The following is a 26,717-nucleotide window of genomic DNA, read 5'->3' on the forward strand; positions in this document are numbered from 1 at the left end:
CAGCCAGGAGGAGCTAGAGTCCGAGGCCAGAACCTGTACTGTCCCCAGCAGTATAAAAAGCTTCCCTATCCTCACCCCAGCAGTATAAAAAGCCACCCTGGCAAGTAGCTCAGGGCTACTAGCTCTCAGGAGCTTCTGGGGCCCAGCCAATTGGTACCTGGGGACACTACCCCTTGTGCCAGCTGGACTGCTGAAGCAGCCCTGAGAGTTCCCTGCACCCTCTACCCACTGCAGCAGTCTGGCAGCAGGGGCTGCTGCCTGGCTGTGACCTGTTGTGCACATGCCAGACCTAGATGGGGACTGCACAGCCCGTAGAGGCATCTGCCCCTCTGGGCCAGCTGCCAGCGGACTACGGTTGCAGGGGTGGGCTTTGTGCAGCACTACTGCCATTTGTGCCCCCTGCCCAGCCATCTGGGCAGCTATCCCCCCAAAGATGTTCCAGGTGTGGTAGCCTGCTTTGAACTGTCAAAGCATGTTCTCCTGGCCCCATTTGGCCAGAAGGTCAGCCACAGCCAGATGGGTCCAAGGTGCCAGCTCTGAGCAGGCAGGGTCCTGCCACTGGCCTCTCTAGCAGGAATTCTGGTGTTCCCTATTGGAAAACTGAAAAATCCCTGATAAAAAAAAAATCCCCAAATCACTCTCTAAAATACTCCCAAATCCATGTTCCTCCACAAGTAAAACAAAAGACCACCATAGAGAGAGAGCAAGTGAGACAGACAGTGATCAGTTGGACAATATTTTATTGATATATCTACAGTGTTAAAGCAAGTCTCTTATCATAATAATAAAGTGAACTCTAAATACAGGTTTCATGAATTCATGAATACATATTTTGCTGCCCTCCCACCAGGCGATGGCCCCCAGACAAGGGGTTGGTCCCCCACACAAGGGCTACAGCCCTCCAACACGGGATTCAGCCCCCACACAAGGGCTACACCCCCCAACTGGGGGTTTAGCCCCCAAAAGGGGGTTCAGCACTCTCATAAGGGGTACGGCCCCCCAACATCATCCCCCACACAAGGAGTATGGCCCCCCAACTGAGGCCAAATGGCCCCCACAGGGGTTACCACTCCTCTGTGCAAGGCCCACCTCAGTCTCCCGATTGCTGCCCCACCTGGTCCCATTGCCCACCAGCTGCTGCAGCCCCCAGTGACTGCCCCACCCAGCCCCACACAGACACACACACACACACACACACATATATATACACACACACACATATACACGCACACACATTTGCCACAAAAAAAAAAATTGTAGGTTTTCATCAGCGTGTTTGCCCAATATGGGCCATGTATTTTATAGTAGCGCTCAGTGTTAGCTTCATTTAATCAGTTTCATAGTTACTGAGCACATGCTGCTTTGAACAGCAGTTTAAAAATAGGCAATGTATTCAATGAAGTTTTCTTGTATGCATTTGTAGGATGCTCGGGAATGTTGCCCTCAAATTCATCTATAGGACTCACCTGCCATACCTTATGATGGGAGAAAAATGTAATTAACACCCCACCTCCCCCTGAGAAAGTACCCAACAAAGTGCAGGTAGATTTTAACTGGTTACAAAGATTCTTTTTTATTGAATAACTCTTTAAGTGGCACACTGCCACTTTTCCAGTGTTCCAGAGCTGGCTTCTGAGCCCTGCTCTTTACTCCTCCAGGGTTTCAGCTCCTGCCTCCCTGTCAGTGTCCCAGTGATCACCTTCTCCCCGGTAAGTAACATTTTTCTCTCACCTCTCCCGGATATTGAGATCTGGCGGTGCCTAGCTCACCCGCCCATGTCCTCCTCGCCCGGCTGGGCTTTTGCTCACCAGTTCTGGTTTTGCTGCCCAATCCTCTGGACAGCCTCTCTTCCTCTCTGTGCCCCTGGGGACAGCTACTTGTTCCAAGTGGCTTTCATTTATCCCCCTGCCCTGCAGTTTTGCCCGCAAAAGCCGGGCTTTTGCCTGTGAAAATTAAAGTAACTGATCACCATTGTCGACTTTTCCTCAGCCACACCGCAGGCATCTCTCTCTGCTTACCCCATCCTTGACCCCAAAGGGATACTCTCAAACACATCAGTAACAGGGTTGCAATGTCACCTTGTTATAGCATTTGTATGAGGAGGAGAGGAGCTTATTTCTTCCTATGCTGATTGCAGAAAAAAACCTTATCTTATATTAGAGTAAGTAGGATACATGGGAGTACAAAGAGGCCAGGCACTCCAACTGGTGAGAGTAGTTGAAGAAACAGACAAGGTAAGGTCTACTATACTGGATAAGGAAATAAAATGGGGACACTACTTCTCCCAAACCCAAAATTGTGCAGGGGAAATCCCTTTACTCTGGGTTCCCCAAGCAGTATCTTACTTCCCTTCCATTCCCGCATGATCCCCACAAAAACTACAGGGTGGCTCAAACCAGCAACTTCAAATCAGTGATTCTCAACCAGAGTACCATGAGATCTTTTTAAGCATGCCACAAAGTCATGCAATATTAGTGCTTTTAGTAAAAAACACGTATACATGATTGACAACATAAACCAGAGATTTCACAAGGAATCCACAGGGTCAAAAGCATTCTGACTTTCTGTGGGCTTCCCAAATTCTTTCCAACATATATTTTTTTTATTTTCTGTAATCAAAAACTGAGTGAAATGAGTGAAAGCGAAGAGCTGGAATTTTCCAAGGGATGGCTTGAGTCTCAAAAGATTGAGAACTGCAGTTCTAACAGCACAAGTAGCCAAAGCAGGAACATTCTGCAGTTTTGAGTGGATTCTTTGTCCTGTACTGATTGGCAGTTTGCATCAAATCTTCTCTCTCCTAGTCTCTACCTCAGCTTCATTCCACACCCAAACCTGTAAAGATATGTGCAGATGTTCCTGAAACCTGATCTGCAGTCAAGTATCTTACTTTAAGCCACATGATCATAGATCAGGTCCAACTTGTGCATATGTATGTTGGAAACCTGATGTCAATCAGTCAGGGTGAGGAGAGGAGCAGGCAGGATTCACAGGGCATTGGGGAGGCAGAAGGTCCACAGTGAGGGGTGCCCATCTGGGGGGCAGAGGGGCAGGAGGATAAAAATAGCCCAGTTAAGGTGGGGGATGGGGGAGGAAGAATGCAGCCCTGGGGAAGGGGCAAGCGTCTGGGTTTTCCCAGCCCCAGGGCTGTGCTCCAAATGCGTGCATGCATTCACTAGATTGGGCTAACCCATTCCTGGTCAAACATGGTGCACCTCCCCAGGTGAATTAATTTAGATCAGGCCAGCCATTTTTTGCTCCATCTAACCTCCCTGAATGTCTGCACACAACTTAAGACTCTTCTCTCCCTCCTGGTCTTTCACCTTCCTTCCCTTCAATATACTTTCTACCTTCATTTTTCTTTCCATTTAGCTGATCCCTCCCTAACTTACCTGTGTCCATCACCTGACAAGTAATAATACTTCAGGGTAAAAGTTACCCTGAATACTCAGTCTCCATAGCAGGTTGAACAACCAACAAACAAAGTACAACACTCTGCAATGAGCTCTGGGGCAGAGTCTAACATAGTATTTCTGTATTAACAGCACAGGGGACTTACTAGTAGGCTTTCAGGGGAAGGAGAAAAGTTAAAAAAAATATTTGAAATCTTTCTGGAAGGCAAGGTCAAATGGAAAGAAAAGGTGTTCAAACTAGGAAATATCACTCTGTTTACCTTTATAATGTCCATGGTTCTTAGTTTCTAGAATTGATATTCTAACAGTTCTGTTCTCTAAGTAAATATTCTCTTCCTTCTTTTCTAAATCTGTAATCAGTTTTGATCATATTCAGATGCCTATGCCTAAATTATTTGAGCAACTTGATTAAAAATATTCAATATAAGTTTCCCAGAGACAGAGTTATTCAATGATTTCCTGAGGCACAGGAACATCATACTCCACAAACTATACATTCAGAGAATAATTACCATAGGAACACTTTCCCAAAATTAGCCCTCCAAAATTGGAGTAGAGAAGGTGATTTATTTTGGCCGCAACAGAAGTATGGAAGAACAGACACATGAGCTAGGGACAAAAGTTACACATAAAACAGTATAAGTAATCTGAAATTCATTCAGATCTGTAACACAACATAAGTTTGGTACACATAAATTGCTTTCAAAATGGCCAAAGCCAATTTAAGATAAACCTGGATGGTTGAACTTCTGTCACCAGATCCCCTGTAGTTTGAAGTTAACTCACAGCCCAGCATCCTAGGATACTCTGTACCTCCCCAGTAACCTCCTCCCAGCCTCCAGTTTGGACAGGCTAGCCTTGGCCCAAGGTGTCTGCTCAAGACAAGCAGGGAAGCATGCTCTACTGCCCCTCAGCTTCTGGCCTGGGCCACTGCAGGCATGTGGCTGCATCTACAGAGTCAAAAGTGAATGTCTCTTCACTTGCTTATCGGTTCAGTCTATGCAGCTGAAGCTAACCCGTGAAGATTGAATCAATTTAACATCAGGCCTTTTGACTGTCTGTATTTAGCCATGGAGATATTTCTGCAAGAGGCCTACCAGCTTCTCTCTCAGGTAGGAAGCAGGAGAGGTGAAGTCCACTGTTAAGCCTTTCACAGCTGCTCTCAAATTGACAAGTTTTTGGCTGAGAAATACCATTGCCAAATTTGAGTGCACTAAAATATAGTATCAATCTATTATACACCTCTGAGCCCCTCCTCTTAACTCAGGCATACCTCCACCCCAGGACAAATTTCTAAGAAAATCCCCCAAACTACCATTTTTGTACATCAGCTAGTACAGGTTTTTTTTCTTCTCTTCCTCCCGCTTGGGGGTTTTTTTATTCAATTTACCATGCCTAAAATGGGCCTGTAAAAGGTTTCCGGACATGTATCATGAATTCTTTCTTTTAACCACCTGAGAATAGCAGGTCAAAGCCTTTTTACCACATTTCATCATCCAGGATTCTGCATTTGTTGCTTCTTACAGAAAGGCTCTTATCATATTTTGTGAGTAGACTAAATTATCTAAAGACTACCCACTTGCCTTGTGTTAACAAGGCTTAGAGAAACTGACTATTCAGTCTCCCACTTGGCACCAGATTTTCACAGCACTACCTACTGGAAAAAAAATCCTGTTATTTATTCCCTTTTGACCATGCTTACCCAGAGTGCTTCCAGACAGAACTCACTGCAGTTTTCGAGAAATAGGCACTTAATGCCACATTCTGACACTAATTTCTGCTCTCCGCCATATAGAATTTTTCTACTGAGGTTCAAAAATAACAGAACTATTAAATTTCTATCTATGTATTCAAAGATATTCAGAGCACGAGACTAACTCTGATGTGCCACCTTTATGTTATGTAGCATCTTACCTTCACAAGTTGCGGCATAGAAGTTGACGCACTATGGCAGTTTTCCTTATTTTGAACAAGAGTAATAAAAACTGGTGATGGACCTATTAGCCAGGAAGTACTACGGTTCATACTTTTGTCCCAATCAATGCCTAAGCAAGAGAAGAAGTCATAGGAAAAAATAATTTTAATCACAAATTCAGCTTGCAAAACCTCCTTCTCTGCAAAACTTCTTAAGTTTTGCCTAAAATGGTGAATTTTAGCATTGTAAGATATCATTAATCCCTGACATCTAGCATGTGTCTTCATATCTAGCATGAAAGCACTGCAGTAGCATCTTAAAATGTCAGCAATTTAAAAAACCAGTTCAATCTACAATGATTTAGCATATGCGGGGACATGCAGTAGCAGAAAAAGGATGTCTTCCTGCTTAATTTCCCATAATCCACTGGTGGCCTTCTGAAATCCCCCGGGAACCAATGCATACGGGACTGTGCCAGGAAATGCAAGACTGATACCCTGCAGATTACTGAAACTGAAATTAACGTTGAGGGAATAGGGGACATCTATATTATACCTTACTCATACCAACTTTAATTTCCTTTGAATGCCTAAACCCCTATGCTCACTAAAATTTTGACTCCTATACTGAAACATCCATGGTGAGGTGATGACAGTAGATCAAGCTAGGGATGGGGAAAGAGACGTGGTAAACCAAATAACATAAACAAAATTCACTTCCCAGTAGTAAGTAGGAATTTCTTTGTGGCACTAATGGTGGGAATACAGAAAGGGGTCAATTTTGCACAAATTAAGCTCTCATTTAAAAATAAACAGGCATTTGCATCTGGCTTTTTCGGTTGCAAAATTACTGTAATTACCATTCCATTACCATAACATTTCAAATCTTAACTAATGAAAGTCAATGCTCTAAATAGACACTTGGAATATCAGTATGGTACAAGGCTTTTCCAAGGGACAAATATGCAGTTAGGAAGACTGTGTTTCCTTTTTGCCAATTCTAGTCAGTAATGTCACGGCAGCATGGAAAGCTTTGATTGCAGAATTAAACTGTGACCTCCTGAGTGTGCTAAGATGCTTTTCACAAGGACTGGGGATCTTCAGGTGAAAGGGAAATGTCTCCTCCTCATCCCCCCAACACCAAAAGAAAGGGTAATAGAGACAGGCACTTGCTAGTTGACAATCCATGTATCTCATGGAACAGAGAAGCAGATGTTCCACTGACCAGCTCTAGCCCATTCCTTTACTTAGAAAATCATTCCTTGTTTGCTGAATGACATATCTAGGTAGTCCTTAGATGGCAAAACTATACTGAACACTGCAGTTCTCTCCCATCCATGAAAGAATTTCAAATGTGTTCAAAGGCCTAAATAGTCTGTTAGGTTGGGGGCAGGATTGGGGGTGGGGAGGGGAGGGAGGTTGTAGAGCTGGGGCAAAATCTTGAGGCACCTTGCCTTGCCATGGGCAGCAACACCAACCAAATGGTGGACCAGGTCAATTCTCTCTCCCTCTCTCTCCAGACCCCTCCCCACAACATATCTACACCACTACACAAGTCTTGGTACTTGGGATACTGTGAAACCAAAAGAAATCATGACCGAAGGACAGGAAAACATAAATATTGATGACAGCTATTCCAATAAGATGTTATATGAGAGCACACCTCCAGAGGATCCAAGACCAATAACCCTATAGAAATCTTGATGTCTAAGCTCTTCCTAATTCACAAGGATATGGACTTCTCCTAAAGGAAGTATTTTCATGGGGGGGTTTCTTTCATATTCCATATTTGTTTCACTTCATGTAGTTTCACTTAATGTATTTAAGTCCTCTGTAAAGGACTTAGGTAAAATCTTTACATCTTGAATGAAGTCATATGAACATGCTCTGAGAGATTTCTGAGGCCTTCACAAAAACCACTCGAGTAGCTGCATCTTTCATCCTTTAGCAGTTTCACTTTCAGTTGTGATGGGCATTCAAAAGCATAAATGAAAACTGAAAGTACTAATTCAAAGACAGTTAATTCCTACCAACAGCACCTTCACTCTGTGAAATGAAATGCTGAGAACATGGAAAAACAAAGATTACAACACAGGGTGCTACATGGAAACCTATTTGCCACCATCATTACATTGATTATCCCTTGCTAAAATAAGCTTAAAAGGAGGCACAAATGACTGACAATAAGCAATAAAAAAAAAATCATGCTTTCCCCTTTTGCACTGAGGAGAAAATGATCTTTTTAAGTAAGTGTGGTAGATGCTTGTAATAACAATTCTTGCTGTCCGGATCATTTCAGTTTTAAGAATAAAACCCAAATTTCCATGTCTGCCTAGCATGTTAAGACAAAGAATTAATCCATCATGATGGAAGTGTGACAAAATGCCAACCCTAATTTGGTAAATACAGATGGGCTAGTTTTAGAGATCTGTTCAAAATGCTGTTTACTTTATGGATTGAATTTCACTGCAGTTACCAGGACATTTTCTGCAAATGAATTATAATAGCATGCTAAAATGTGTACAAATGTTCTTCTACCATACTACTAGAACTATATTGTCCAAAATTAAGGCTGAATTTGAAATAAACTTCTGGACTTCCATATTCCTCCTGTGATACCAAAGAGTTTTAAAAATGTGTTTAGATTCATTAAAGCAATTAAATATAGTAGCAAAAAATAACTTGAGCTAACATTTTCACTGATGCATCAAAGCCAAACTATGCACCACTCTCTCTATGTATATGTAGTTGGGGCAAAAAGCCATAATTGATCAAGATTTGGAGGCATTACAAATGATGTGTGTGATGCAATACTGCAAAAAGTGGTGATACAATATTTAATTCTCTAGGGAAAAATGTCTGTAATCTCTAGTCAGAAATGTATTTTCTCTTCATTTACTGGGCTTTTTGTCAGAACTATCAGTTTCAGTAAGGCATCTAAAAATTGTAGTAATATATTCAATAGCAGAACTGAGAGGGGAGATGGGCATCTGTCTCAAATGCTGACCTTAGAGGAGGTGCCAGAATGAAGGCCTGTCATAGTATCAAAGGAAACTAGGGCTGGAAAGGACTTCATAGCATCATCTAGTCCTGTCCCCAGGTCAGGGTAGGATCATCCCTGACAACCATCCTAGCTAAGTATCTGTCCTACCTGCTCTTGAAAACTTCCATGGATGGAGATTCCACAACTTCTATAGGTACCCCTTTCCAATGCATAACCAGTCTCAGAGTCAGAAAGTTCCTCCTAATCTCCAACCTAAATTTTTCCTGCTATATTTTGAAGCCATGCTCCCACTCCTGTCCCCTACAGCTACAGAGAAAAGGCTATCTCCGTTCTCTCTGTAACCACCCTTCAAGTATTAAAAATGACTTAGCAAATCCCCCTGAGCCTTCTCTTTTCCAAACTTCTCTTCCTGTCTCCCATACTGCAGCTGCTCCATCTCCTGCTGACATTCTCCAAGGCCTACTGTTGCTGGCAGCACTCAGCAGCTACAGCAATGGTAATCAATGGCATGGCAGTAGGCAGGAGTGCAACAGAGCCCACCAGGTTTGAGAACACCAACTCACAATGCAAACCTTATAATAGAAATCATTGAAAATTGTGGTTGGAAGGGACCTTAGGAGATCATCTAGTCCAGCAGTTCCCAATCTGTGGTACACGTACCACCAGTGGTATGCACACAACTTGTTAGTGGTACATGTTAACAGATTTATTATAATTACTTTATATGACAAAAATTTGCTGCTGGTACTTAAGGTTGTGTTGTTTTAAATTGGTGGTGCGCAATCTTTCAGAGTTTGGGAACCGCTTATCTAGTCCAACTGCCTGCTCAAAGCAAACCCCAATTACATCATCCCAGCTAAGGCTTTGTCTACCTGGGTCTCAAAAACCTCCAAGGATAGAGATTCCACAAACTCTCTTGGTAACCTGTTCCAGTGCTTTACTACCCTCCTAATGAAAATGTTTTTCCCTAATATCTAATGTAAACTTCCCTTGCTGCAACTTGAGACTGTTGCTTCTTGTTCTGTCATCTACCACCACTGAGATCAGCATATTACTTATGCCTCTGAATTTTTGCTTCAGTAAAAATCCGTAAGGCTGTAGTTCACCCACTGTCTCACTATTTCTAATTTGGTATGGAAAATTAAGGCTGTATCACTGCACTAATACTACTATTGCTTCTTCATCTGTCTTTCTGTTTCACACCAAAATACATAAACATTAAGGCTCATTTTTTCTAGGTTGGGTTGCTGTCCTGTTTAGGCAGCCAAATTAAAGGGTCTGTTTGTTCAGATATGTCCATCACCAGCAATCCTACTGCAGTTAGTGTGATAATTCCTGGTAATTCAACGTCTTCCAAGTTAAGTGACTTTAGTTTAAGGTGATCAACGTTTCATTCAAAAATAACTGTTTGTGTTACATATTTATATAACGTATCACTGTAGGCACTTAATCAATCCTTACCTTTCTTATTTTAGAAACAGCATTCTCAGAAATTTAGGATTGTGCAGAAAAGCATCTCAGCCCAACCCAGAAATGGAGCCTGGCATCAATATAAATATAAATTCCCATTACCTGCTCTCAGGCATTTTGTAAATTGCAAACACAAGAATTTAACAAAGTCTGCTGATTTGCAACAGAGGACAATACACAAGCTGGAGTAGAAGAACCAGGTTTTGTTACAAATTTGTCACAAAGACTTAAAAATTGTCTCAACTTGACTATGAAATGCTTTTTAAAAATATATTACCTTACTTCTGAAACATTAAGCGTGGACTTGCATGAAAAGTATAAATTAAACCTATCCATGCTGTCTGTATCTATACTTGTCTATTTAAGTGTTCAACAGACCTGGACAGGCTCTAAGGAGGAAATGAATTCACAACAGGGGATCCTCTAGCTGATTAGTTTTACCTTCTACTGCGGATGTCAGTCACGGTAATTGGAATCAATACAAAGCAGTTAAGGGGGCATGGGATAATTAGGCAAAGCAGATAGATTGACTCGTCAGTTCTTAGGAAAAACTAGACAGTAAAATCATACATGTGACAATTCGGATCTGGCACAGAACACAACAAGCATCTCCAATGCTCTGACTTAATTGGCATATATAGGTCAGTTTGCAACAAATATTCTAAAAGTTTAAAAAGAGTTTTAGACATCAAATCAACATTTAGGTTGATCAAAAACAATACAAAAATAAATTAAAGCTTCCAGCAATAAAATGTAGACAAATATGTGATATAAGATTTTACACAGACTAAAAAAAAACATATCTGTGCCTTTTAATCACTGACTCATAGACTCTATTTGCATATCCCTGGTTATACTGTATTCAGGGGAAATCAAATTCAACCATTTACTTCAAAAGGCTAAATGCCATGAAATTAAACTTGAATCACAATACAGAGAACTCCCACCTTTCCAAAAAGAGTTGACTGATGATTTCCACATACCACTACTTAAAATGTTTTAATCATGGATGTGTATTTATTTTCCTTTATTTAAGATTCCACTCTGCTACTTCTCTCAAACTTCACAAGCCAGCACTTTTAATACAGAAGTTTGGGTTTTGGGGTTTTTTTTAACCTATGTAATACTATGAAAGGCTGCAAATGAAGTTCTGGCCAAAAGCCTTGTATATCTCCCCTCTGCTCTCTCTTTAGGAAATACAATGAATGCCAGATGTTTTAGTGAAATGTCTTCATATCTTCAGCTACAGCAAATACCTCTAAGACAGCTGCACAGTATTTTATTATTACACAGGGGTCAAAAGGTATTTAGCAACTTTATATAAAATCTATGGGCATCTATAGTCTTTTATCTTTTCCATTTAAGTTACCCTGACTAATTAAATGGGTAGATTAGAATGGCTAGTTATTTCCCTTTAGTTCTACATACAGTTTGTAAAGTCCAGTTAAGCACTTCAAGGTGTATTTTTAATTTTGTTTTTTAAACCATGAGAAGATATTCCATAGAAAAAGGAACACCAGGGTAATCTCCAAGTAATAGCCAATATAATGAAGAAAGAATAATATGAAACAAGATGAAGAGGAAGGCAATTAGAACATGCTTCTGTCAACAATCAGTAAACACTGAAATTGCTGAGCTAGTCAAATACACATGGTTTCTTCTATGCCCTGGTCACCAGTCCTGATAATGATCACATTGTATGCACCCAAAGATGTTAAAGGAGGCTTTAAGTGTAAGGGAAGTGGTGGTTTCCTCCCTTAAGTCACAGCCTATGCCTCCTGAATTTCTGCCAAATGTCACCACTGAAATACCAGTTCATCACCTTTTATTAACTTTGCTCACTTGTAAGGAATACCAGCTACAGTGTATTGGTCTTAATGCAAACACCCACATGTCTACATTTCAAAGAACAGGAAAAGAGACCTTCAATTATCTGACGCAGAGAAAGCTGTTTTCTCCAAGAATACAGGCTTAAGATTTTCTGACACCTGAAAATGGTTTTTTATTGATGAAAAGATGGATTCTATCAATTTTTATATGGCATTGCCTTTTAATATTGTTAATTTGATAAATATGATACCTAGGAGTTAGGATAGTTTCCAACATAAGCTTTTTCTGCAAAATACTGGCTTACTGAAGGCTCTGGGCATTTCTGTAGAAAGTAACATTGCCCTCCCCTGCATAAACAAGTACCTCAAACAGTTCAATTTTGGTGAAGTTATCCAGACCTTCTTGGACAATTATTACGCTCCTTTAACTAATCATGAGCAGTAGGTCCTACCCTGAGGGACAATCTGTTCTTCATGGAGCAGTTTGCTCTCTCCTGGTATCCCTGTAGAGTTCATGCCATCTTCCTGAGAAGGTCTCTTCAGGCATAATTTTTTTTCCATGTTACACTATGTGAGCTACAGTCTGGTGTCAATCTTCTGGATTTCATTCCCAGCTCCATCAGTGATTCACAGCACAAGCTAGAGCAAGCCTGTAGCCTCGGTAAAAATGTGCTACATCTATCAATAGTTTTTAAAATTCTCTGTGATCTTGAGATGAAAGGCTGCATGCAATGCCTGTCTTGGTACCTGGGGTAAGATTCTAAAAGGAGCATGGGCACCTTCGTTTAACCACACCCAGCCCCACTCCCTCTGTTTCTAAGCCTCTCAATGTGATAGGGTAAAAACCCACATCTCCCACCTCCCAGGAAAGTGTTGTAACCACAAAATGAGAGGCCAAGACGAGACAGGGGTATTCTCCATACTCCCTATTGAAGCTGAGCCACAGCACAACCAGAAGTACAAAATTAAAGGGGTCAGAGAAAAGGCCAATGACGGAATAACTATCTGTAACCCAGTGCTGAGGATATTCCTCTGGGAAGAAAGCCAATCTTGGGTTCTGGTCACTAGTTACCCTGTTCAACTTCCTCCCCTTCTATCTGTGTATTATAATGAGAAAAGTGTGAACCAATCATCTCTTCCTGAGAGGCAATTTAGGCACTGGGAATCCCAGCAGCCCAAATCTATGAGGTACATGAGATTTCAAATCTCCCTATACTATTTCCTATTACCTGGATTAAGTACCCCCAACCGTAATCCTAACCCCCCAGCCCACACTCATATCTAGCATGTGGACTGTTTGAACTATAATTCTGAGGATTTATTCCTCCCCATTTAAAGTAAGAGAGATTTTATATGGGTTTGTGAATTCCACAATTTAATCTTTAAATTATGCCATCAAATGCAAAGGAGCAGGAATAGTATTAATATATCACTTCAGCTTCTAACTCTATTTTATGCACATATGCCATATCAACAAACTCAAAATGTTTAACACACACAATCATCACCTTCCAAGAGGAGACTCGGAGACCAAACTAAGAGACTTGTCTTTATAGCCTATTTAATAAAACTGAATTATTTCATCAAATCCACGACAGAGTTTTCAACTTCCAAATATACAGCAAATATAGCAGATACCTGGACTCCTCTCAAATATTACTGTTAAGTGCTGGCATAGGTGGTATGCCTTTCTGTGTGTTTTGGTTTTTTTTAAGTATAAATGAAGCTTGCATTGGCTTCAGTACCTAATCTGCTTCCAGACACAAATCTCTATTTGGAATGACTCCCATTTGGAACAGATATGCTGGTTACTGAAGCTGCTCATTTCATAGTTTCAGTTTTATAACTCTTTTTCTGACAGGTAATGGAAGAATTGATCTGTTAAGTTAAAGTAGCTGCACTGCCAGCTTCAACACTCCTTTGGATGAAGGCAGCAGGAAACTTAGCCTTTCATCCTGTGGAATGATAACTTATTTTCATGAACTCTGTGAGACTAACTTGCTCTTAAGTTCAAACGGCTGCTTAAATATCTCACTGGGATGGTAACACATGCAAAATACATTAGATTCTCCCTTGTGGCCACTATTTATCCGAGAGCTGGCCAAAGTGCATTGAACAGGCCAAATGTAACATGAAGCATAGATCAATGGGGCCCATAATGATCTTCATTTTAATATGCAGATGAAATTCACATAGACAACTAATATCAGGAATTAGCCTTCTACCTTCTTGGCTAGGTAGGAAACATGCCATACATAAACCAGTATAAAAAATATACATAAACCGACGTGTAAGTGATCAGAAAGCAGTTCAAAGTTGTAACACAACACAAGTTCAATGCACATAAACTGCTTTCAAAATGGCTGAAAAAAGTTTAAGATAAACCTGGACAGATGTAGAATCAGGCTTTACTGATTTAGGTTAAATCACTTTATTGAACGTCTGTCACACATCCACTCCAGATTCAAGTTAACACATAGTCCCCCAGATTCCCAGGATGCTTTGAACCTCCCCCATAACCCTCCCAACTCTGCAGGATGGGTAAGCTAGCCTTGGCCCACGCTCTCTGCTCCAGCCAAGCAGGGAGGCACACTCTAGCACCCCATCATCCTCCACCCCCGCTCCCATTGGCCAGAGACCAGTGCCTGCTTCTGGCCTGAGCCATGTAGGCATATGATTGCATTTCCAGACTCAAAAGTGAATGTTCACTTGCTTATTGGTTCAATCTACACAGCTTAGACTAACCTGCGAAAATTGAGTCGATTCAGTCTATACTTAGCCTAAATGGCTAAAACTGGTTTAAGATAAACTTGGATGGATGTAGTATCAGACTTAACCGATTTAGGTTAAATCAGTTTATTGAACTTCTGTCCCAGATCCCCCTCACACAATAATTGCATCAAGATCTGTTGGATCTAAGGGCAACACCTCCAAACCAATGGTTGTAGCAGCTCCAGCATTTTGGTTTTCTCCAGCTTCATGCTCATACATGTGTAACAGCAACTTTCAGCTACGCTAGTTGTGTGGCCCTTTTTCTAACCTATGTTTTTTGTTTTTTTTCCTAATCAACAACTTGCAAAGGCTGATGGTGCCTGGTGAATATTGAACAAAGCTTTCCACTCTCTGCAAGGCAACCACTCCCACTGAAGGGAGCACTATAAGTTTTGAAAAAGCCTTTACAATGACAGCCAATTTGATCCAAGTGAGAAACAAAGTACCTACATTATTCTATGTTAGATTCCCAGGGAAGACTTGCACTGGCAACAGTATCAACACATATAGACATAACTCAAAAATACATTTTCTGCATCACTATGTAACCACTGCACAGTAGCCTCAATTTATCTAAAAAATATTTACAGAAAAAGAAAGAAAAACAGAACAAGAGAAAGAAGGCCTTGACTGCAGTACAGATTAGTTAAATAAGTTGGAAATGTCAATTTCACTAGTGGAGTTAGGAAAAAACCTAATTGTTATAATATCCACTTCAATTCAGAATACGAAGCAATAAACTATTCCCGTATGTCAAATCAAGACTAAAGAAATATTGTGGTATTGAGTCTTCACGTGGGAATAATTTATTGCAAGTATATGTGAATGATATGCAAATTTTCTCAAGCATGCTACAAGCTTCGGAGACACGCTCTTTTAAAATTTATTTTAATACTTTAATGGAATTAAACTATTAAAATGCTTTCTAGAAACACTGTCTTCTTAGTTATAAGAAGCAGGGAGGATTTTTGTTCCCACATCACAACTGGTTTTAATCAAAACTAATATTTTGTTTTAAGAGCACCCGTGTTTTTATATGCGAGTAGTATTAATACCTGATAGTCTTAACTAATACTTAAAACTATTTCCACTAAAAATGCTGGGTTTTATTAAATGCAAAATATTAATACAGGGCATTAGCATTCTTTCCATTGTGGTAAACAATTACAGGTTTTTACGCGCAATAAATATAGGTTTGCTTTTTCAAGGTATAGTTTAGGTATAATTAAATGCAACTTGATCTGCTGCATAAACCTGACTGGACTGTCTATTTTTTAGTCAAACGAATCTACAACAGGAGCACTTACTAATTTTAGACCTGTAATTTCAATAAAAAACTGGAAAGCTGTAATATACAATTTCATGCAAAGCAACTATAACAGGAACATAAGTAATGTCTCTTTTCAATCCACACCTGAATAGAACTTTTGCTGTAAAGATACTAAGAGAGCCAGTTCAAGCAATCCACCACATTCCCTCTCCCTCCCCCCACTTAGAAAACAAAGAACTGTACCTGCTAACCACACTACAACAAAGAGCCTTTCAAGCAATGAGGGTGTTTATACATGTGCTCTGGGGTGGGGGTGGGAAGGAGTGTTTTAATTAAAGTGGCTCCCGGGCAACCACTCTAATTAAGACACTGCAACATCACATGGATTAAGCATTCTGCATTTCAGAATGGCCACACAGCACTTTAACTAAGGATCATTCAATGAGTTTCAGTTAAAGTGCCCCCAGCACCATTCTGAAACACAGGATGCTTAATGATGGTGAGACTCAATTAACTGCGTCTGCTACAATGCATTCCAATTAGAACATGTCAGAGCATGTGTATAGTCACCCTGATAGTCCAAACTGAAGTTAATGGAAGCTGTGACTGCCCAGTAACATGAAATTCAGACCATGAATTTACATTTCTATTAATGAGATGAAACAGGTTGAGAGTGAGCTCCATGTCTCTAAATGACATGGAGCTGAAGCGTGAACAGAGGTGTCCAGACAAAATGTTACTCCTCTTCCCACTTAAGCATGAGTCATTTAAAACTGCAAGTCTTGAGGCATAGTCTTGTGACAGTTTATCAGCTATTAAAAGTAAAATCAAAGTAAATGCTGAAAAAGCGTTAAGGAAGCAAGAAGCACCACTCACCAAGGTGCTGAGTAGACTTATAGACTTAGCTTGAACAAGCCAGTGAATTTCATCTATAGTTTATGAAGAGAGGGTTTTGTCATTACTTAGTAAGTAGTAAGGGACCTGTGGCAGCACACCTTTGGTGCCTGTTACTTCAAGGGCTAGAGAATGCAGCCGACAGGTGCCTGATTAAGGTGGCCATTTTCAAACAAAGGTCAGCCAGGCAGACATAGCAGTTAGCTGCTTGCAGCAGAGAGAACAGCACCATTTGGCTCCCTTGTGGCATGGAACATCCTGGAGGTAAAGGCAGGAGCTAGCAGGATGGCTTGGAGGCTCCTAGTCCTGGGCATGACCTGAAACTGCACCCTGCCAAGGATGGGTAGCCTGGTGGAGCTGTTTGTGGTGGGATAGCCCCCAAGAAACGTCAGGCCAGTTACCACCCCAGTCAAAGTCAAGGAGGGGAGCCTTAAAACCCTAGCCCCCAGAACCGGGTGGATAACCCCATAGTGGGGTTGAGAAGGTAGGCCAGAAGGAGAGAGGGGGCGAGCAGCTCAGACTTGATACAAGGTACCCTCAACTGCTCCGGTAGAGTCAGGACCAAGATGGTCCAAGGGCCAGGGCCCACCACGAGGGATGCAGAGCCAAGGACCTAAGGTTCCAAGTGGCCTTGGAGGTGAGGCCAGGGTCAGCGTGGCCAAAGGTCCTGGGGGGAACACACTTGAGGGGGAAAAGGGGTCACGGAGCTTGGCTGCCTGATGAAGGCAGAGTAGACTGCCTGATTAGGAGGGATCTAGTTGGGATCCAGACTAGAGTGTAATCGGGCCCAGTTCTGGGCCAGAGTCATTAAGAACTTATGATGCCATCTGCAAGGAATGGGCTACAGTGTAGGGGTGGTACAGAGCCATGGATAGTGCCCCCTGGCATTGGGGCATGTAATGGGCAGCCTCCCACATTTACCACCAGTTCATTGTTACAGCAAAGTCGTGGCAGATGAGACTGGGCGGACTGCCCCATAGACAGGTGGGCAGGCAAACTTGAGACTCGGCCCCGAGCTTGCCCACTGTCACAGGACCCAATTGTTAGCATTACCAAAAGGCTCTTTGCTGACCCATTTAACTAATATAGGGACACCGATGCTGATTTCTTTTGGCTCCTAGTTTGCCAGCAAGTTAGGACAATTTCAGCAGATTTTGCTTTACACATCACTGATTGCCTAGCTCCCAAAGACTAATGGAGGACAGCAAATATAAACATAAATTGGCAAACCAGGAAATAACAAAGCAGGTAAAAATTATACTAATTTCAGGAAGAAATTAGTTTCTGAGAGCATGTATTTTAATATTAACCCTGAAGAAGAGGAAGATGGGTCTTTGGGTGAGGTGGAAGAAGAAACCCCAGAGATGACACTGAGGGATAGAGAGGGTAGAGGGTGGGATTTAAAGAGTAACTCACACTTCTTTATTAAAAGGGTAGCACTCGGGTATCAATTGGGCACTCACTACAGAAAGGACATGGACAAATTGGAGACAGTCCAGAGGAAGGCAACAAAAATGGTGAGGGGGCTGAGACACATGACTTCTGAGGAGAGGCTGAGGGAACTGGGCTTATTTAGTTTAGAGAAGAGAGGACTGAGTGGAGATTTAATAGCAGCCTTCAACTACCTGAAGATGGGTTTGAAAGAGGATAGAGCTAGACTACTCTCAGTGGTGGCAGATGACAGAACAAGGAGCAACAGTCTCAAGTTGCAGCAAGGGAAGCTTAGGCTAGATATTAGGAAAACATTTCTCACTAGGAGGGTGGTAAAGCACTGAAACAGGTTATGCAGAGAGGTTGTGAACTCTCCATCCTTGGAGGTTTTTAAGACCCAGCTAGGCAAAGATTTGGCTGGGATGGTCTAGTTGGGAAAGGTCCTGCTTTGGGCAGGAGATTGGACTAGGTGACCTCCTACAGTCCCTTCCAACCCCAATTTTCTATGATTCTATGATTCTTGTGCCTTCAGCCAATAAATCGTAGCTGAGGCCATGTTCTTTTTTTTTATTTTTTTTTTACTTTTAAGGACAATGAGTATGGTAGAGACATCCCCTGTATATGATACCCAGCTTCTGCAGTCTCTGAATATATCCACAGTTCACTTAAGCCTGAAATAGACTATGTGGGGGTTGCAGTCACCCTCCATTTATAAACACATAAGTACATTTTCTCTGTAAGGAAAGGATTGATTGCAAAACCCCTAAAACAGAGCCCCATGGGACCAATGCTGAAAAGGTTGTGACTCCAAAAACAGGATTAGAAACTATGGGAGCCAAGGCATGAACGTCCTGTGGAAGCTCCTTGGCCAAAACCACAAAAATTACACATTGGGCCCAAATGGGGATCTAAAATAGAAAAACGAAGCTGTTATTAGGTTACTGATACACTCATCATCCAGTCATAGCCAGTTCCTGTCTTTCTTCTGCAGCCTTATACGAAGGCTTGAAACAGAGCTGAGAAAGGGTAAGCTTTCAACAGAGCTTAAGTAAACACAAGAGTGTTGTGTGTACATTTGGGTGTGATGCAATTATTTGACTAGCTACAGCTCAAACACCGTGTTAACTACTCGGGTCCCTTCCGACTTTCTCATGGGTGTATACAAACTATAAATTACAGTTTTTGCTTGTCTGCATAGATTTATACATTCTACTATTACCAACTCAAAGTTTCCTGGCTAAAAGGAAAGGTGTCAAACCTCAGGCAGGCTGAGCTGGATCCAGAATAATGAACCACACATACAGTATACATCTTTTACTCTGAAGAAAACCTCCCTTTCTCTAATGAACCAAAGTGAATTCAACAGGCAAGACAGAACTGGCCTAGCTAAACTTGAAAATTTAAAAGTAAAGTGAATTTCATCAGCACGAGGCAAACCAAAAGATGTTGCATATTTTGGTTCTAACTAGGAAAGCAACCTCCCCTGAAGTATCTTCAGCTGAGATTTTTATCCTCCAAAATATCTAGTTAAGAGGCTGCTTTCAAGTAAATTGGGGCCATTCCTCTGAATACAAGATAAAACATGTTCATATGAAGGTAAAAGGGAAGAGGCAAAAAGTTCTTGAAACCTTTGCCACGAAAAACAAACAAAATCCCCTCAACAAGCCCAATTTTTAAAACCGAACACGTTAAGTCCTGTTGACAAAAACAAGTAAACACACAAACAAACAAACAACTTTCACTTATACACCTATGGTTCAGGAAACATGATTAGAAGTTCAATTCTGATTCTGCATCACTTCCTTTTTTTAGAAAAGGAGAGATATTTTTTTGGTTTTGTTTTTAAATTAATAGCGTTCCACTGGTGGGTCCTTGAGCAATAAGAACTTCTGTTAACAGAAAGCACCTGCTGCATACCTTTTCCTTTTCATTTTCAGAGTTGTCTTGGTGAAGCAGAGAGGGGAGGAACATTCATATGAAGTTGGAAAGTCACCTATTTCTGAATTATCATATGCAAAAAAGCCATTTAAAACCTGTTACATTAATGAGATCTAGTGGTAGCTTGATCAAGTAAAAGAGCCAGAGTCCAGAAACTATAAAACAGTTCATTAAAAATAAGGTCCCTAGCACACGTTCATTTAGTAGTATGACGGGATCTGATCCCTGACAACTGAGCCTCCTGCTATGTCGTGTGTTTACAGCAGGAAATGCAATTCTGGGATCAGGAATCACTTCCCAGTAGTATTATTACTACTTGCCAAGGCAGGAGGAGACTGAGCTCCCCCTGCACTGGTAAGATGAAAGACAGATGCCTGCATCAGGACTGAAAACCTCCTGGGCAGTCCCATGTTCCATCTGATACCCGCTAGGAGCCTCTACTTCCCTGTGCCAGGAAATCTGGCTAAAGCTGCCCAGTATGGGTTTTAAAGTCCCCAGTGGAGGACACTTTCCAATCCCCTCCTCCACTCCCTAGCCAGGGCCAACAATCAACCTTCCAATCACCTCCTCCACTCCCTAGCCAGGGCCAACAATCATCTGATTGTCAGTCCCAGGGCCTTTCTAGGCCCAAGTTCAGTCTGGGCCCCAGGACGAACAACCAACTGATTGTCAGCTTCCAGCCACAAATTCAATCTAAGATACCATACAAGTGAGCCATAAAAACATTCTACCTACAATACATGTGGAACATTTTTCTGGCTCATTTCCCATTTTATTGCACCTTAAACTGGGCACACATGTAGCACCCTTTATATTTTATGCCATGATTAACCTGTTCATCTTGACATCAATGTAATATGTAGAGAGGGGCTAGCAGTAACAAACAACCCTCTACTAGGAAGCACTGCTGCTAGCTATCACCCACACTGTGAAGGCTTCACCCCTCCTCCAGGTGCCTTCCAAAACAGGCTAATGCAACTATTTGCAGAGCTCTCATAGTTGTCTACCCACACAAGATTCTCTAATGGAGACTGAGTGGTTAATTGTGGGATTGTGCAAGCATTTAAACGTCAGGGATATTTACCAACTTGATGATTTATCAACTTTGCAAGGTTTATAAATTTTTAAATTATGTAAAGCTAATAGCTTTGGTTTAAAATTACAAAATGCCCTTGACATACCCTTCAGAACTGTTACTTTCCATAAGGCAGACTATCTGATTCAAGGAATTTATGAACAGCTCAAATATACCTGGCAAGATATATCAAACGCTCCAAAGCAATGTTATCTGGGTTAAGGAAATCATAGATCCATCAGACGTATCTTCAAGAGTGTAAGACCTTATTAGAATAGATGGAATGTAGGAGCTCTCTAAACATCAAGCAGAAAATATTACAAGCTCTAGGAAATGAAAGTCTGCCATTCAGGAAAATGTAAAAAAAAAAACCTATTGATCTTACCTGGATGAAAAACATAGTTTAAGTTTTACAAAATCAGCAAGCCAATCTGGCAGATTATCTGAGCTCAAATCATTTCCTAACTGCAAGTCAAAATGATTACCATTATAGATTCCTGACAACTCATATTCTGCAGCCAATAATTCCTGTTCAAAGAGATTGCAACACTCCATTAAGGGCAAAGTAGCTTCTGAAATTCAGTGGTCTGAACGTAATGGCCTTGGCTCCATCTTTCAGGGAAGAGTGCTTTCCAAATTTTATGCCTGACCATTTTTGTATCTCCTGAGGACTGAGAAAATATCACAGATGGAAGAGTGAACTGGGGCAACAAACAGAGCAAACAGGGGCAGGAAAAAGGGTGGTTTGCAAGCAGTTTGCTGGGAGCAAGAGAAGGAAGGGGAAGAGGAAAAAGAGCCAGGCACCAGATCATGCTCCAGGAAGGTAAGTGAGCCAGGGCTGCCTGCGTATTTGGCTTACTGTTTGTTTGGTGGGCTCTGTGTTTAGCTGCATGTTCTGAGCAGCTAGGAGTGCTGATAGCTGGGTAAGTACTGGGTAACTGCTGCCTGTGTCTGACAAAAGCCCTAACAAGGGAGCAGAGCCAGTCTTTGGAGGGTATAAAAGGTCCCACAGTGACCAGGGAGCAAGCACACAGGGGCAGCAAATGGCAGTTAGCAAGTCAGTTTGCTGCCCTCCTCTTCAAAGTGAACCCTTTAAAATAAGTTCTTTTTTAATTAAGAGTAACTAACCTACATATAGTTAGTGTAAGTAGCTAAAAGTCAGCAGTTAAACTAATAGCTGAGTCCCTTGTTTAAATAAAGTTCAGAGAAAGAGGTATTTGAGGGGGAGTTCATTAAGGAGCTTGCCTAGAAATTCTCTTTTCTCCTGCCTTCATGGTAAGCTTGTTGGGAGGAAGCACATTAGCAAGGAAAAAAGCACCTTTTGTGATCAAGGAACAGTGAACAGACCACATACAGGGGAGTGTGCTAGGGAAAGTCTGCTTGGAAAGAGGGCCAGGAAGAGAGAGATGGCAGATTAAGAGGCCCAGAAATCCCACTGCCAGCTCATCCTCTGCTTTTACCTGTGAGATGTTGTCCAGGCAAGACTGTTCACCACCAAGACTTCCACCCAGGTCCTGGTTTGGCCCTGGACACTGCAGCATGCAGGTTCCTTCCAGTGACAGCTATGTGGGGAAGTGTCTGATGTGAGCAGTGCCTCCTGGTGGTTCCCCTCATGGAGCAGGCAAGAGAGCTACAAGAGGATGTGGTGAGGCTCCAAAGCATCCTCCACTGTGAGGACTTCATTGATTCCATGCTGAAGGAGACCTCTAGGACAGCAGAAGAAGTACCACCAGAGGCAGCACTAGAAAAGAAACAGGACATGGACACCAAGGAAGGTGGAAACTGCAAGCTTGTGACCTCTAGTAGCAACCAGAAGTCATCACCACCTGCAGTAGTCTGCCTGGAGAACAGATATAGAGCCCTAGCAACAGAACAGAAGAAGCATGTTCCATTGGTGGAAGATGCCAGGTCAGGCATCCCAAAGGTTGGAAGGCAATGGTCTCTATCCACCAAGAGGAAGCAATGAGTGTTGGTACTTGAAGACTCCCTTCTGTAGGGGATGGAGGCATCCAATTTGCCAGCGCGACCTGTTGTCTTGGGGGGTCTGCTGCTTGCCTAGATCTGAGATGTCATGGAGAGATTACTGAAACTCATCTGACCTTGTGACTTCTATCCCATGGCTGCTCATCTATGTGGGAACAAATGATACTGCCAGGGGTGACCCCAAGCAGATCAAAAATAACTATAAGGCTCTGGGTGCAAGGGTGAAGGGGACAGGGGCTCAGGTGATGTTCTCTTCTAGCTTTCTGGTCAAGGGGAAGGGGTGGGGCAGGAGTGGACACAGATCAATGCACAGGTGTGCAGATGGTGTTGCTAGCAGGGCATTTGCTTCTTTGACCACGGGATGTTGTTCCATGAAGAAGGATTGCTAGAAAGAGATACGATCCACATAACGAAGAGAGAGAAAACCATCTTCACAGACAGACAAACTAACCTAGCGAGGAAGGCTTTAAATTAGGTTCACTGAGGGATGGAGATCAAAGTCCTGAAGGAAGTGGGTGACTTGGAGGAAGCATAAGCAAGAGGGGAACAAGGGAGGCCTTCTTATTCTTCCTGAGAAAGTAGAGCAATTGGCTAGTTACTTCAGGTGTCTGTACATGAATGCAGAGAGCCTGGGAAACAAACAGGAACACCTGGAAGTCCTTGCACACACACAGAATTATGACGTGATTGGAACAACAGAAACATGGAGGGATAGCTCATATGACTGGAGAACTGTCATGGATAGCTATAAACTGTTCAGGAATGACAGGCAAGCAAGAAAGAGGAGGAGTTGTTCTTTATGTAAAACAACTATATGATTGCTCATAGCTCCAGTATCAAACTGGAGATAGGCCTGTTGAAAGTCTCTGGGTTAGGGTCAGTGGGGAGAGCAAAAAGAGTGATATAGTGGTGGGTTTCTGCTGTAGACCACCAGACAAGGAGGATGAGGTAGATGAGGCTGTCTTCAGACAGGCTAGTGTAAGTTTCCCAATCACAGGCCCTGGTTCTCATGGAGAACTTCAATAACCATGACATCTGCTGGGAGGGTAAGTACACAGCAGTACACAGGCAATCCAGGAAATTTTTGGAGAGTGCTGGGGACATCATCCTGGTGCAAGTGTTGGAGAGGCCAAGTAGGGGGCATACTTTTCTTGACCTGCTGCTCACAAACAGGGAAGAACTGGTGGGGAATATAGAAGTGGATGGCAACTTGGGCAACAGCGACCATGAGAGAATTGATTTCAGGATCTTGAGGAAAACAAGGAAGGTCAGCAGCAAAATAAGGACCCTGGACTTCAGAAAACCAGAATTTCACTCACTCCTGGAACTGATGGGCAGGATCCCCTGGGAGGCCAGTCTGAGGGAGAAAGGAGTCCAGAAGACTCAGTTGTATTTTAAAAGAAACCTTAATGAAGGTGCAGGAACAAACCATCCCAATGTGTAGGAAGACCAGCAAGTATGGTAGGCAACCAGTGTGGCTTACCAGGCAACTCTTCAGTGAGCTAAAACACAAAAAGGAAGCTTACAAGAAGTAGAAACTTGGACAAACAATAAAGAAGAAGTATAAGAGAGTTGCTCCAGTATGCAGGGATGAAATCAGGAAGGCCAAACTACAACTGGAGTTGCACCTAGCTAGGAATGTGAAGGGTAACAAAAAGGGTTTCTACCAATATGTCAGCAACAAGAGGAAGGTCAGGAAAAGTGTGGTTCCATTAGCGAGTGGAGGCAACCTAGTGACAGATAATGTGGAAAAGGCTTAAGTACCCAATGCCTTTTTACTTCAGTCTTCAAAAGCAATTCCAGCTCCCAGACTACTGCACCCGGTCCCTGTTCTCATCAGTGAAAAATAGGGAATGGGAGATTGGGAGAGGAGGGGCAGGGAGGCAGTGAAAATATAATCTGAAAGTGTGGAAGGTAGGATTGGAGAACAGGGCTATGCCAATGGAGTAGAAGCCTCCACTGTAACTTGGAAGCACCAGGGTGGAGATGATGGACCCATAACCCTAAGCTCCAGGCTCTGGAGTGAAGACCAGAAAAGCCACAATGTAAGTAGAGGGCATGCGAGTGATACCCAACCCACTCTCCCCTATGAGAGGGCTGGAGGGGTGCAACCATGGGCAATACAAGAGCCAGCTCTGCTCCTGGGTCTGTGGGCTCCTCATTGACCTACAAAGGACCTTGCCCAAATATGCTGGATCCCTCTCTCTCCCTCTGCAGGAACCCCAACTACATGGCACTTGATCATGCTTGGGGGGTGACTCATGCCTTAAGATCTGGGTTGGCAGATGCCTCTCCCCACTGGCTAGAAAAGTCCCTACCAATAGAACTATGGTCCCAGGGCCTGGACTTGCTTCTCCACATGTACCAGGCATGGCAGGAAGAAAAGGTGGGGGTTCTGTACTCCATCTCCAGTCCTGTTTCAACAATGGTCTGACATAATGGGATGGTGGGCTATGGTCATCCCCTTGATCTTGGTGGTTCAGCACCTCATTAGGGCTGTCTCAGTACTGCGGAAGATGGGGAGACAATGGGGAAAGGGGGCTGTGTTCATGTGGAGGAACACCAGGCCTGCTCTGTGGAGTGGTTGAACTGAGGAAGACTGCATTGTCTAGGGTGGACGTGCCTTTGGGTCCTGGGTAACCCAGTCCCAATCATGCTGTTCATCCCTGCCCATGGCAATGGCATATTTAGTTGCTCTTTCTGCCACCAGCCACTATGATCACTGGGTCTCTGGCCTCACCCTTTCTGTTCCTGCTCCACCACCTGCCCCCCATGCCACTAGTCAAGACAACTGGAGGGCCATCCCCTATCACCCTGCCTCCAGGGATCCCTTTCATGCCATGTAGGACCATGTGAGTTGCACTGTTTCCCAGGGAGACAGCGTTGATGCCAGTTGGGAACATCATAGGTCAACACAAAGTGATCCAGGAACTTGCCATGGAACTTCCTCTCTTGTCACTGGGACACCACCAAGGCATGGGCAGCTTCCTCAAACAGTAGCTATCTCAAGGTCTTGTTCTTGCACCTTGGCAGACTGGGTGTAGACTGGGTGTAGATATATCCAAGCCTGATGACAATCCTCCTTCACATTTCCTGTCTCCCCTTATGCCAAAGCTTGTGGTACCCAGAATCTCTAGTATATGATTGACATTCAGAGGTAGCTACCATGGCTTCTAGCATCTCCTTTCCTCCATCTCCCATGGGTATCTCTCATCCACTTTGCAGCTGTGTGGTGGCCCATCCTTGAGCCACCTTCATGTCTGCCTTGCCTCTCCTGCATGCAGATGTTGTCCCCAAGAATAGGGACAAGAGACACTAGAGTTTTGTGAAATGTATGAAACTTCTCTGATAACACAAGGTATAACTGCAGAAATTTCAGCCCCTGCTATATCTCAGCTGTCAAATCTTGCAGAGACAAAAGCTGGAAATGGTAAGTCCCCTGTCCTGTCCGTTTCCCATTGGTTTTGCAAGCAGCACTGCACTCCCTCACCCAGCCCATACGGGATCAAGTCCTCAACGAAGTCTTGTGCTCTGAGTAGGCAGCAAGTTCCACTGTAGTGCTCCCTAGGAGAGAGGGGCTGGGACTCTCCCAAGAAACTCATTTTGCAGTCTCTGAAACATAGGGTTGTACTGGGATTCTGGGGTTCCCAGGAGTGTACAGGGACTGGCTGCTTGCAGAACACAGATGGAGTTCTTCAACCCTTCTCTTGTTATTGCAGGACTGGTA

The sequence above is a fragment of the Alligator sinensis genome, unplaced genomic scaffold (genome assembly GCF_000455745.1).
Source record: "Alligator sinensis unplaced genomic scaffold, ASM45574v1 scaffold7_1, whole genome shotgun sequence".
Lineage (NCBI taxonomy): Eukaryota > Metazoa > Chordata > Crocodylia > Alligatoridae > Alligator > Alligator sinensis.